At 42.2% G+C, this 14,193-nt stretch overlaps 2 pseudogenes; one reads left to right on the top strand and one right to left on the bottom strand.

Annotated features, from left to right (window-relative positions):
- The first annotated feature begins 332 nt into the window (after window positions 1-332).
- On the top strand, window positions 333-3,502 carry LOC139667526 (uncharacterized; annotated as a pseudogene).
- Window positions 3,503-6,905: 3,403 nt separating this feature from the next.
- Window positions 6,906-11,181, bottom strand: LOC139667525 (putative nuclease HARBI1; annotated as a pseudogene).
- Between the last annotated feature and the right edge of the window lie 3,012 nt (window positions 11,182-14,193).

The following is a 14,193-nucleotide window of genomic DNA, read 5'->3' as shown; positions in this document are numbered from 1 at the left end:
GAGGGCTTAATCCCCTAAGAAGAACAATCTACTCACGTTTTCTTCATGGACGCACATGGTCTGATGTTTGGAGCAGCCGAGTGGTGTAGCCTAGTTGGTAAGTTACCGGACATCAGTTCCGACAGCCATATGATGCTCCCAATCAACCGGGGAAAGAGGGTGTGAAACATTAGGAGGCAGGGCCGACTGATTGCAGGCCATGAATCTTTCTAACTGCAGGGAGAGTGTGTATTTTCGGAGCAATGGGTGTTTGTTTTCGGGATAACGGGCTGTCGGACAAATGGGCTTTCGGTCCAATGGGACATTTTTCGGACTATTGGGGTTTCGGAAAAATGGGCCGTTGGAACAATGGTCAGCCCCCCTGTCCTGCTCTGCTGTTTTGGTTTTCTTTCTTTTGAAGAAATCCTGAATGTTCAGATTTCTTTTCATACTGTAATAGTCGCATGACGCATGTCACTATCTTACACAATACATTTAATTATGTATGCATGAATGAATGTGACATGCAAAACTTACTCAGGCCTAAAAAGTTACACAAGACAGATTTAACCTAGTGTTAGCATCGTTGACAATAACCAAACAATGACGACAGGTATTTAAATTAAGGGCAGAATTTCCATCCAATTTAAATGTGTAGGCCCAACTAAAAGTAAAAAGTTTCATCAAAGGTAAAATAATCACGTTGGTCCAACATCTTTGAACCACATAGCTCTGACATGAAATAAATCTGTTTTAAAAATGTATTTTCCCATATTTTGCATTAGGACTTTTTGTTTTGGGTTTATTAATTTCAAATCGACCAAGGCGCTTTTCAAGACCAACTGCCTGATTTAAATATCATTTTGCCTATATCATAATGAATTTGCAATTTGCAATGCTCCCATTTTTCATGAGTTGAAATAAAAGATCTAAGACTTTTTCTATGCACACAAAAGGCTTATTTCTCTCAAATTTTGTTCACAAATTTGTTTAAATCCGTGTTAGTGAGCACTTCTCCTTTGCCAAGATAATCCATCCACCTGACAGGTGTGGCATATCAAGATGCTGATTAAACAGCATGATTATTGCACAGGTGTGCCTTGGGCTGGTCACAATAAAAGGCCACTCTAAAATGTGCAGTTTTATCACACAACACAATGCCACAGATGTCGCAAGTTTTGAGGGAGTGTGCAATTGGCATGCTGACTGCATTGGCATTTGACTACTTGATCTATACATAATGTAGACCCTATGAGGTATACTGTTGCATATTAAATGCAGCCTACTCCTATCATAGGGTTCCCCAGAGTGCCATTGACTGCACCCACATCCCCATCTCCGCATGTCTGGTTGAGAATGAAGCCAATTATGTGAATCGCAAGTCATTCCACAGCCTCAACATTCAGGTAAATCTTGCAATGATAATTTGCAATGCACAATGCACATTTTACATTAAATTTGCACATCAATAGCAATATCCTGCCCCAAGTTTGAATTTCTATCCCACCTTGCTGTTATCCCATGTATTTGCATGTAGTACAGTACCTTTATATTCCTATATTCAAATTCCTCGTATGTAATCTGATTACCTACTTGGCAATAAAGTGATTCTGATTCTGATATATATATGTTTGGTAATTCACACACACAACTCATTGTGTATGTTTTAGTAAGTAATGCAGTAGCCTGGATAATTAAGGTCATTCCCTCTTAGCACATATGGAAATATTCACACAGCACAGGTGTCACAGTTGGACTATCTTTCACTCCACCATGGGGTCCTTTCAAATGCACATTGATGCTACATTGACCTTAATGCTGTTATCATGTGGAAGTATTGTTTACCCCAAATGCTTTTGCAGATGACCTGTGACCATCAATGCATGGTCACCAGCATTGAGGCAAAGTGGCCTGGGTCAGTCCATGGCTGCGGTCGAATAGTCAAAAAAATACGTCCTAACTCCTATTCCTAACCACTTTTCCTTGACCTCGTTGGAAAACATCATGTGGCCAATAACCCATCTACCCAGCTGAGTAGTATATATCTTGATGAGCCTATCTTCAGTGAGTGGCCTATAAAAGGGCAGCTGGGGAGTATCAGCGTTATACAACAAAATGAGAGATATGGAGCTTGCTGCTGCTGTGTGGCTCACCTTACAGTGAAACCGAAGGGACATCCACAGGAGGAGGGTACGACTGCGGAGGCTCATGGCATTGTGTTCACAAATGGTAAGAGGATGCTGATATGGGTTTTGAACATAGATCACAGAACATGCTTAAATAGAACATATCATCAAAGCATAACTGAAATTGTTCCTGCATATTTAATGTGTTCCTATGTAGAATACAGTATGGCTGTTATGTTTTGCCTTACACAAGGATAATGCATCATTAGGTTTAAAAATGAAAACAAGACAGGAAAAAAACAGCACACTAGTTATGTATTCACACTTTATTCTATGTACACTTTATTTTGTCTCTTACAGGAGAAGAGCAAAATCTACGCCACCCCCAACACCAATGTCCCTCTAGTACAGATCTATTTAGATCCAACAAAAGACATGCGTTATGACTACCGCTTGTCTAGGCCATCTATTGAGGCACTGATGGCCCTTCTCAGGAGGGAGAAGACCCATGGCTGGGAGAAGTATATGGAGGTCCTCCTGGTGGTCTACTGGCTGGCACATGGACTGTCTTACACCGTTGTCTCCCGGGTCTTCGATGTGCCAAAGACAACTGTGTTTGACATCGTACATGGCATGTGTGAGGCAATCCTGTCCCTCCTGGACAAAGTGATCCACTTCCCCACACTGGCACAGTGTGCTGAAGTTGGCCATGGCTTCCAACACCTTGCCAACAGCCCAGCCTTCAGCCACTGTGTGGGAGCCATTGATGGCACGTCCTTATCAAGGCTCCCCATGGTCCACATGCACAATATTACCTGAACAGGAAACTCTTCCACTCTATCCAGCTTCAGGCAATCTGTGACAGCACTGGCAAATTTCTGGACATATTTGTTGGTTACCCTGGTTCAGTCCATGACAACAGGGTGCTACGAAATAGTCCAGTGTTTGTCAGGGGCTGTTACCCACCAGCTGGTTACTTCACCCTGGGGGATGGGGGATACCCATGTCTGACTGCACCAGTCAACCTCATTACCCCATACCAGGAACCAGTGAGGGGAAGAGGCGCGCTTCAACGCTCACCATGCCAGAGCCTGATCCATCATAGAGAGGGCCTTTGGCATGATGAAGGCACGGTGGCGAGGGATCTTCTTCAAAGCCCTGGAAGTGGATCACACTTTTGCTCCAAATGTCGTCGCAGTGTGTGAACTGCTCCACAACATCTGCTTCACTGCTGGGGACATTCTGGAGCCGGCTGAGGGAGAGGATCCAGTACCACCACCACCTATGCAAGGGGATGAACATGGGGGTCAGCATTACAGGGACAGACTGGCTCACAAGTGTCAGCCCCAAACCAGTGTCCTGCACCTCTGCAGGATCATGACTACTTCATTTTGTGACGTGAATAAATGGCTTTTCCGTTACATTTTGGTTTCAGTCAATAATTCCAAGAACTTTTCTTCATTTTGTTTGCACATTAATAAATCAAGAACTTTTTCTTTCACACAGTGTTTGTCATATTTATTACAGTGGATCTTTCTGTGAGAGATGCAAAGACCATGGGCTGCCTAAGAAACACTTAACTCTCTGTAAAACCAGTGGTAAAGGGGTTCCAACTGGTCAAATTATTCTAAATAAATGTTGAATGTAAATGGAAGTATTTAGTAAATAGGACAACATGGTGGCTATGTCCTGCTTTTATAGCCTACATGTGTGCCATTACTGCTAGATTCCTTTTTTCATCTGCATGGTCATTATATTTAGCTTCAATGCGCATCACAGTAAAGAACATACATTATGTTGCATGTACAGCAGAAATCTCATGTGTTTTAGGTGACAGTTCTGAAGAAGGGGCTCCTGACATCTATTGCTATTGGCCATCTTGTAAGAGGTGGGAGGAAGGGGCTTGCACAGTACAGTGAATTAAGCAGTGGTCGGGGACAGCTCTGACAGGTGGGCTAGGTTTTTGTTTGTGGATTGAAGCAATGTGTTGCTCAATACTATTCCATTCATTCAGCAACTGAAGAGCTTTGTATTTGACTTCTTTCAGTTAACACAACAGGACTCAAAGTTTAGAGTTTATTTTTTTTTAACAAGCTCAGAAAAAAGGCTGAGAAATCTCTCATTTTGCTCATGTAGAGCCGCATCCCTTGCTTCCTCCTTTTCGGCCTGCTTCTTAAGGAAGGCCAACATGCCCCCACCCCTCTTAGTGGGTGGCTGGGAGCAGGTGAAGGACTCCTCCTCACTATCTGTGCCAGGCCCTGGATGTGAAGGCCCTTCACATCCAGGGCCTGGCCAGGTTGAGGCTTCAGCAGCAGTCTGGCCATGGTTTGGCACCGAGCATGACGACGAGGATGGGAGGCTGAATGGACGGCCTTTCCCCAAGTGCCTCATGCATGGCATCAAACCACGGCCAAGTAGCGGCTGTTGCCTCACCACTGTCCGTGCCTGTGCCGGTGGGGGGATTCTTCAGCTCCTATTAACACCATGGATAACAGAATGTTACTGGAAGGGCAGTTGGGGCAGAATGCACAGTGACCAATAGTCTAACTGTTACTAGCCATTCTACTTTGTGGCTACTCATAATTGCTTTCGCCTCAAATGTTGAAAAGTTAATCAAATATGTAGATGACTAATTAATTGGCACATTACATTTCCATATAGAAGGCTGGGGTAGCCAATGTAAGCCTGTTTTAATTGTACAACATAATCTCCACAAACACTAGCCCACCACAGTGCCCAGCCATATGATTTGCTTTACCTTGTATTTGGTTTTTAGGTTGTCCCACTTTTTGGACGCCTGCATGGCAGTCTGCCCCTCCAGTCGCATTTCCTTCACCACCTGCCTGTAGGTCTGAATTAGCTTAATTCGCCATACCCATTTATGATAACAACATTGTCATCCACAAATACTTACTCCCAGCCTGATTTGGCTGCATTTCTCTTCCCGCTGAAGAGGTGATCCAGTTTGACCCTTGCCTTTATTAAGGCAAGGGTTTCAGCATCTGTGACTGAAGTAAAATTAATGAATGACATTCCTAAAGGCTGCAATACAACAACGCTCAGAATGAAGAAATAACTAATGCAAACTGAGCATAGGTTACGCTACAACGTTAACTTCACTTTGATCATTTTACAACAGCAGCGTAACGTTCATAGTTCGCCTCTGGGTTTAACATATTGTCGAAAGTTCAGAACATATAAGCATATTAGCAAGTTATGGCATAAGATGGAAATGCTTAATAAGCAACGGTAACGTACATGATCTACATCCCTTTTCGGTCATGTTGATTGTTTGTTTTCGTGAACGGCCGGATGGTGTGTCGCTTTAAATGTTGATGCCGCAAGGAATTGTGGGACGGCATTATCTCCTTTCCTTTTGTAAAGGATGGTCCAGTGTATCCTATGCTAAAGGAGCTAAGTAAGGAAGCATTGGAGCACCTTTCTTAGCATTTAGAGAATTCGAACAGCTCTTATCATGGCTGCCACTTATTCCGGGTCATTTCACTCAGTTAGGAACCTTCCTAAGCAAAAAGACTATTCGACCACAGCCCATGAATCTTTCTAACTGCAGGGAGAGTGTGTATTTTCGGAGCAATGGGCCTTCAGAGCAATGGGTGTTTGTTTTCGGGATAACGGGCTCTCGGACAAATGGGACATTTTTCGGACTATTGGGGTTTCGGAATAATGGGCCGTCGGAACAATGGTGAGTCCCCCTGTCCTGCTCTGCTGTTTTGGTTTTCTTTCTTTTGAAGAAATCCTGAATGTTCTGATTTCTTTTCATACTGTAATAGTCGCATGACACATGTCACTTTATATCTTGCACAATACATTTAATTATGTATGCATGAATGAATGTGACATGCAAAACTTACTCAGGCCTACAAAGTTACATAAGACAGATTTACAAGATCTGAACAATATCTTATTCTTATTCTTCTCTGGGTTTTTGGCAGGCTAGACACCACTCTGGCGCATTACTGCCTCTCAGCTTTAAGACTGAATTGCACCTATAAACGAAACGTCAAACAGTTCAAACTAAGTCCTGCCTCTGACTGGGCAGATAGCCAATCATAGTTTAGGATAATGGGGTGGCACTTTGGATGGTCAATCAGATTCCAGGGGTGGCCCGTTTTATGCAGTGTTCAACTTGCCCATCTCAACACAGGTGGTGAGAGTGTGGACACTTTGCTGTAATTGATTTATCTCCAATTACTCGCTATTGGTGGTGGTCTGCACATGGGACTAATAACTGCTTCAAGTGCTCTCTGTCCTAAAATGAATCAATTGCTTCCATTGCTATGATGTTAATCTTGCAGGAAGAGAAAAATCTTCCTCCCCCTGAGCCTGTGGCCTCCACTTCTAGGCCAAGAGCATCACAAGTGGTAATGAATTAACCTTAATTTAAACAGGGTAGTCAATGTGACATTTGCACCTTCCTTCAAGTGAGCCCTGCAAAGGGACAATGCTTAAATGTTAAAGCAACTGTATTGTGTGCTGTACATGTGTCAGGTTGGAGCAGACAATGTGAGGTCCCTGTACAAGAGGACCTTGGAACTAGATATCGAGAACAAAAAACTAAATATAGAGTACAAGAAAACATCTGATCAAAAAAGTGAAACTCGAGGTGGAGAAACTGGAGTACGAAAAGAAGGTACTTCAGCAACGTAAGTTAGTTCCAGTCATGGGAAACAATTACACTAAAATTTATTTCCATTTGTTCCCAGGAACGGGAGAACAAAAGATGATTACAGAATAAACAGTTATAAATTAAAAGAAAAAAGGTGTGTTCTTTGTGTGTGTTCAGGCCTCTCTCACAGCCCTGCCAGTAGGGTGGTCCAGGGTGATGGGGTCCACAACACCAGGGGGCTGTGGGTTGACAGGAGGGGCTTTCTCCTTCCGGATGGTGGCTATGCTGTGGAGCACAACACATGCTGTGATTATTCTGCAAGCCCGGTCTGGGGCCACTCTGAGGCCACGTAGACAGGTGAAGCGGGCCTTCAGTATGCCAAATGTCATCTCCTAGCAGCACTCCACTGAACAGCCCTGAAGATAAGAGGGAATATTGCCACGATCAGTATCATAAATTGCAGTTTAAGGAACATAACACAAAATGATATGCAATGTACAGTTGTCCTACCCTGCTCAAATCTGTAGCACAGTGCAGACTCCATGAAGATCCGGGAGTCATGGACTGACCCAGGCCACTTTGCCTCAATGCTGGTGACCATGCATTGATGGTCACAGGTCATCTGCAAAAGCATTTGGGGTAAACAATACTTCCACATGATAACAGCATTAAGGTCAATGTAGCATCAATGTGCATTTGAAAGGACCCCATGGTGGAGTGAAAGATAGTCCAACTGTGACACCTGTGCTGTGTGAATATTTCCATATGTGCTAAGAGGGAATGACCTTAATTATCCAGGCTACTGCATTACTTACTAAAACACACACAATGAGGTGTGTGTGTGAATTACCAAACATATATATATCAGAATCAGATTACATACAAGGAATTTGAATATAGGAATATAAAGGTACTGTACTACATGCAAATACGTGGGATAACAGCAAGGTGGGATAGAAATTCAAACTTGGGGCAGGATATTGCTATTGATGTGCAAATTGAATGTAAAATGTGCATTGCAAATTATCATTGCAAGATTTACCTGAACGTTGAGGCTGTGGAATGACTTGCCATTCACATAATCAGCTTCATTCTCACCCAGACGTGCAGAGATGGGGATGTGGGTGCAATCAATGGCACCGATCACTCCGGGGAACCCTATGACAGGAGTAGGCTACATTTAATATGCAACAGTATACCTCATAGGGTCTACATTATGTATAGATCAAGTAGTCAAATGGGTTAATGTGTACCTGCTATGTCATAGAAGCCCTCTTTTATGGACTGCTAGGGCAAGTGCCCAGGGAACACGATAATGGCATCCAATAGCTCTGTTAGCGCATGTGCCACCTTATGGATTGCGCTGCAGACTGTATTTTTGCTCAGGTCCTCTGCATCTCCCACAGCATACATGAAACTACCCGTGGCAAAGTAGCGCAGGACAATGCATAGGGTCTGCGGGACTGTGAGCGCACAACTCTGATGTGTCGCACTGGCAATATACGGCTCCAGCAGCTGACACAGATAGGTGATTCCCTCTGACGAGAATCTACACCGAACAAAAATATAAACACAACACTTTTGTTTTTGCTCCCATTTTTCATGAGTTGAAATAAAAGATCTGAGACTTTTTCTATGCACACAAAAGGCTCATTTCGCTCAAATTTTGTTCACAAATTTGTTTAAATCTGTGTTAGTGAGCACTTCTCCTTTGCCAAGATAATCCATCCACCTGACAGGTGTGGCATATCAAGATGCTGATTAAACAGCATGATTGCACAGGTGTGCCTTGGGCTGGTCACAATAAAAGGCCACTCTAAAATGTGCAGTTTTATCTTGAAAAAAGACATTTATTAGGCACTGAACTATGGATCTCACATGACTAGAGCTACAGATATGCATTTTTTGAAAACCAGTCAGTATCTGGTGTGACCACCATTTGCCTCATGCAGTGGCAATCTCCTTTGCATAGAGTTGATCAAGTTGTTGATTGTGGCCTGTGGAGTGTTGGTCCACTCCTCTTCAATGGCTGTGCCAAGTTGCTGGATATTGGCAGGAATTGGAACACGCTGTCGTACGCCGATCCAGAGCGTCCCAAACATGCTCAATGGGTGACATGTCTGGTGAGTATGCAGGCCATGCAAGAACTGGGATGTTTTCAGCTTCCAGGAACTGTGTACAGATCCTTGCAACATGGGGCCGAGCATTATCATGCTGCAACATGAGCTCTGGTGGACATTCCTGCAGTCAGCATGCCAATTGCACGCTCCCTCAAAACTTGCGACATCTGTGGCATTGTGTTGTGTGATAAAACTGCACATTTTAGAGTGGCCTTTTATTGTGACCAGCCCAAGGCACACCTGTGCAATAATCATGCTGTTTAATCAGCATCTTGATATGCCACACCTGTCAGGTGGATGGATTATCTCGGCAAAGGAGAAGTGCTCACTAACACGGATTTAAACAAATTTGTGAACAAAATTTGAGAGAAATAAGCCTTTTGTGTGCATAGAAAAAGTCTTAGATCTTTTATTTCAACTCATGAAAAATGGGAGCAAAAACAAAAGTGTTGCGTTTATATTTTTGTTCAGTATAAGTCCAGGAAGCTTTTGCAGGCTTCAGGGTGGCCAAGGCCAAAATAATAAACAAAAAACCCACACTGCCAAGAAACAAAGATAGCTAAACTGGGTTAAACAAAAAGTACAATTCTAAACTCCCTGACTGACCAAAACCCAACATTGTTTTGGAACATAAAAGTGAGTTATTTCAAAAATACAAACAAATAACTGAACTGTGGTGAGAATGACATAAAAGAGAATCTAAAATATCTCAACCTGAGAACAAGTATAGATACTAAACAGAATGTAAAATAAAGGTCAGAACTCGTCAAAGTATAGCACAAGGGGAACAAAGTGAAGCGCTCAGCCTTAGTGATGCTCTGAAGTGAAAAAATTAATGTGTTATTGTATGCTTTAATATGTTATGTTTCTGTATGTCATTGATGTATTTCATGTCTATGTGAGCAGTGTGTTGGTTGTGCTTTGTTCTGTAAAGAAACTTCCCACTGTGGGAAAAGTATCAGTGGCTATTAGTCCTAGTATTACAGTAATGGTAGTAATGCTGGAGTGATAATAGGAAGTGAATGGTAGTTCTTTGAGCTCGAATCAGCTGAAAATACAGTAAAATTGTAGCCCATAAAATTGCCATGGTTTTGTGGCATGGCAAAGTTTTGTGAAGCCACAGAACTTTGGAGATTGCCCCTTTGGTCAACTTACCCATTAAGTGATGGAACATAGACACCAAAATCATCCAAGTGTCCCCAGTAGATCATTTGGTGCATGCGGTGCTCCATGCTAAACACTTTAGCATACACTATGGTGAGTGATAGCAGGCTCCATGCTGTAGTGGATACACCTTCATCATCATCATCATCATCACACATCTGGAAGGGCCTTGCACCCTGTGTGAATCTCTTCCCTGATAACAGATCAGGAAAGTGGTTGGATCATAAAGGAGGTCACTGACCTCTTGGTAAATCACTCACATTTTCACTCTTCATGGATGATACCAAGAAACAGACTCAGTAAACAACCATAAAACACCAACACACAGCCTGTCTCTGGTAAGCCCCTAGGCTCCAGAGAGTCTGAAATGACAACCATTGGAATGTTGCCAAAATGAGAAGAAATCTGTGATACAGACTCATGAAAAGTTGGATATTACATTGTGATGGACTTTAATGTATGTCTGTAATTTTGTGTGTGACTGTGATGTTTTATATGATAGTTATTCATAGTATTCGTGTTTTGCATCTTTACATGGGGCTTAGATGGCCATGTTTGATATTAAAATACTCAGTAATGTGCGCTGAATGCAATCAGGTTAATGTTATGACGGTAAAGTATGTTGCATAGAACTGGGAGGCAAAACTTAAGTTTTGTGCATATGAAATGAGATTTTTCCCACTGTAACACTACACACACTAGCCCACACACACGCCCCCTCACACATCACAACAAAACCACATGCACACATGCCCAACGCGGATTTCACGCCTACGTGGTCATGAACACGTTACAGTGAATCTACACAACTCCGCTGGTCGGCGAGAGCCTTGAGAGACCAACACGTCAATTATCCAGAACTTGGAGTGGGTCAGCCTTGAGAGACCAGCACATCATTTATCCAGAACTTGGAGTGGGTCAGCCTTGAGAGACCAGCACATCATTTATCCAGAACTTGGAGTGGGTCAGCCTTGAGAGACCCACACACCACCAACCCGAGTGTGCAGCCTGCTCTGCCCCGCTGTGACCCTGCCGAGTTCAACCCAGAATCGTCGTTGGATCTTCATCACCTACCAGGCCCGCTGAGCTGAGATTCTTCACAGCCTCCCAGACTCTGCGTGCCTCCTCTTCCTCCAGTCCCCGTCTGTGGCGTATGTATGGTCATTGTCCGCTGGGCATCACGCATGCACTACACATAGTTATTCCATTACCCGACACTCCACTTCATCCACTTAGTGTCTCCCTATGATTCGTAACTCAGCGCTCTGCAAGTCTGTGCATAATCAGTTATAACTCCGTTATCGATTATTCAGCTTGTTCAGTGTTCAGATATTATTGCCTTTGGTCCCACTTCTTAGCTGGGTCATATCCTCCAGCGTTCAATTTATACCATTGTGTGTTGATTACCTCATTACTATTATAAACGCATTTATTCATGTTACTCATTCACCACATTTCAATCGTATCTACCTCATATGCCTTTATTGATTTCACTGATTATTGAGTGTGCTTTAGTAGAAATAAATATATTCTTTCACATAAAGTCCTCTCTTGTGTTTATTGTCTGGGTTTAAATTCAAGCAAGCTCGGAATTCATTCCTTCAGATGAGACCAATTGATTTGTCTGTTATCTGGTGCCCCATTCTTTAAATTCTATTGAAACTAATTCTAAATTGTTTGATATCAGACACCATCAATACTTAACACCCACTACAATGCTAACACTTTAGCATACACTATGTTGAGTGATAGTAGGCTCCATGCTAAACACTTTAGCGTACACTATGTTGAGTGATAGTAGGCTCCATGCTAACACTTTAGCGTACACTATGTTGAGTGATAGTAGGCTCCACGCTAAACACTTTAGCATACACTATGTTGAGTGATAGTAGGCTCCATGCCAGACAGTACACCACTAGCATTATCTCAAAAGTGAGAAAATTAGAACTTGTTGCAGCTCTAAAGCCAAATAGTAAGTATTCGTTAAATGAAATGTGACCAAGTTTGTCAGTTTTGTGTAGGCGTAAAATTGATACAAAATATGATACAAAAATAACATACTGTTTTGAACTACCAAGCCTACTTTCCCTACCTGAGAGCGTGAGGAATTGAAAGCGGTGGGTGATGGGAGACTGCATAAAGCTATAAATCACATGGTTGCTCAACTGAAATAGTTTCCGATAATAAACCTGGCTACGTCAGCTATATTGACTTAATGATGTAATTTATTAACCTACAGGCCATATAATAAAATCCAATTCTTAGTGTATGCTAAAGTGTTAGCATGGAGGAGTGGACCAACGATCTACTGGGGACACATGGATGATTTTGGTGACTCTCTAAAAAAACATGGTATATTCGTTTAAGAAATGTGACTAAACGGAGCGAGGTAGACCAAAATTCACTCTTTTTTCGCCTCACTCTTCCCGTACTGTAAATATATGATGACTCACTCCGCACTCAGGGACGATGTGACTTTTTGATCGGCGTCTCTTACCAAGATCAAGAAGCTGCACTCGTGATCCTGTGGAAAAAAAAAAAAAAAAAAAAGACACTCCCCTCCCAGTAATTTACGACATTGAGATAAAATCACATTGACGATCATAACTCATCACTGCCTCTGGGTTGTATTGCTGTCTCCGCACTCTGTATAATCATTTGCAGCCATTGAGAATTTGGCAAGCGATGTCACCAATGCGCTTCAGGATGTGTTTAATAAATGCGGGGGGGGGGGTGTAGACCTACCTGTTGCGCGCTATGCAATGCGTCAATGAAAATATTACAAGATAAACGCATCGATTAATGACTTCCACCTCTACTACATCTGCCACATATCCAATATATCCATCCAGAGTGAAGGGCGGGTTGTTTTATTTCCCTCAGAGGAGACAGGATGATGACAGTGTGGACCTAAGCCAAGTTCAATAAGGTGTGTGGCTGCTGTTTATATGGTGAAATGCTGATGGTATGATAGACAAGTCATGATAATATGAGCCTATTTCCTTTTTTTTTTTTATCTGTGAGAACGCTGTATAGCCAGCTCCTTCCACTGACAGTAAGACGGATGACCCTGAACCCCAACTGAATAAACCGTACACACACCTTCCATCTACGAATCAGAGGTTTGTGTGTGTGTGAATGCTTGAACTCACATAAGCAAGCATCCATTCCATGAAATATACAGTGAATGTGCTAAAACAGCTGTCACACTGTAGCTCTTGCTGTATTGCGTTCTGCTGTTTACCGTGCCAAATATAGTTGGCTTTCTACCATAACATGCTGTATATATGAATAATTCAGTTTCAGAAGTGTGTCACACAAAGCCCGTCCAGAAGCTAAAGGTCTCTCTGTGTTTACGAAAGAAATTGAATGTGAAATTTCAGAAATGTAAATGGTAAATGGACTGCATTTATATAGCGCTTTTATCCAAAGCGCTTTACAATATGCCTACATTCACCCATTAAATGTAATTAAATGTACTTTTTTTTTTTCTGAAATGTACATTAACAATTCTGTTGATTTTGAGGATGCTAAGACTTGAAAAGGTGGACTCTATGTGATGCATTTTATCTGCAGGCCCTGAGAAAAACATTTATTATGTTTGTATACCTGCATTTGTTATAGATGATGCAACATTATGTACAGAATGGATGATTTTTCTATTATACACTGATGCCTCTCAGCCCTTTGTAAAATGTACAGGACATGCATCCCCTCTGGGGCTCAATTTTCGTGTTTTGTTGCCAACTTTATAAAAAACATTTTCATGTATTTATAGTCACATATGATTTGTTCATATTTGTATAGTAAGGCCTTGTTCATAGAAGGGGCTCCAAGGCTTAAACACAAAAGCTTGAACATCTCAGGTCATAGTCATATGATTGTAAAAAGAACATAATGTAGACACAGATTTATTTTCATAGAGAGATACATTATCGGCCCTGTACCCACTGAGCATCTTTTGCGTAGTGTTCTGGAAGACAGATGTGATGTTTGGTTGGCACTGTGTATGCCACACTAATGGTTTTCAAACTTCATCTCAGGCTACCACAACTTTCCACTTCTCTTCATCTTTCCCTGATCCAAAAACTGATTTTGCTGGATGCAGAGTAATGTAACAAAATGTGCACTAGACCTATCATATCAATATAGATGACATAGGACATATGAAGGCTCT

Source organism: Centroberyx affinis, unplaced genomic scaffold (genome assembly GCF_046629955.1).
Source record: "Centroberyx affinis isolate AG114_WGS23_722 - 3 ecotype Tasmania unplaced genomic scaffold, CSIRO-AGI_Caff_v1 ptg005594l_1, whole genome shotgun sequence".
Lineage (NCBI taxonomy): Eukaryota > Metazoa > Chordata > Actinopteri > Beryciformes > Berycidae > Centroberyx > Centroberyx affinis.
This window is presented reverse-complemented; position numbering and strand designations above follow the sequence as displayed.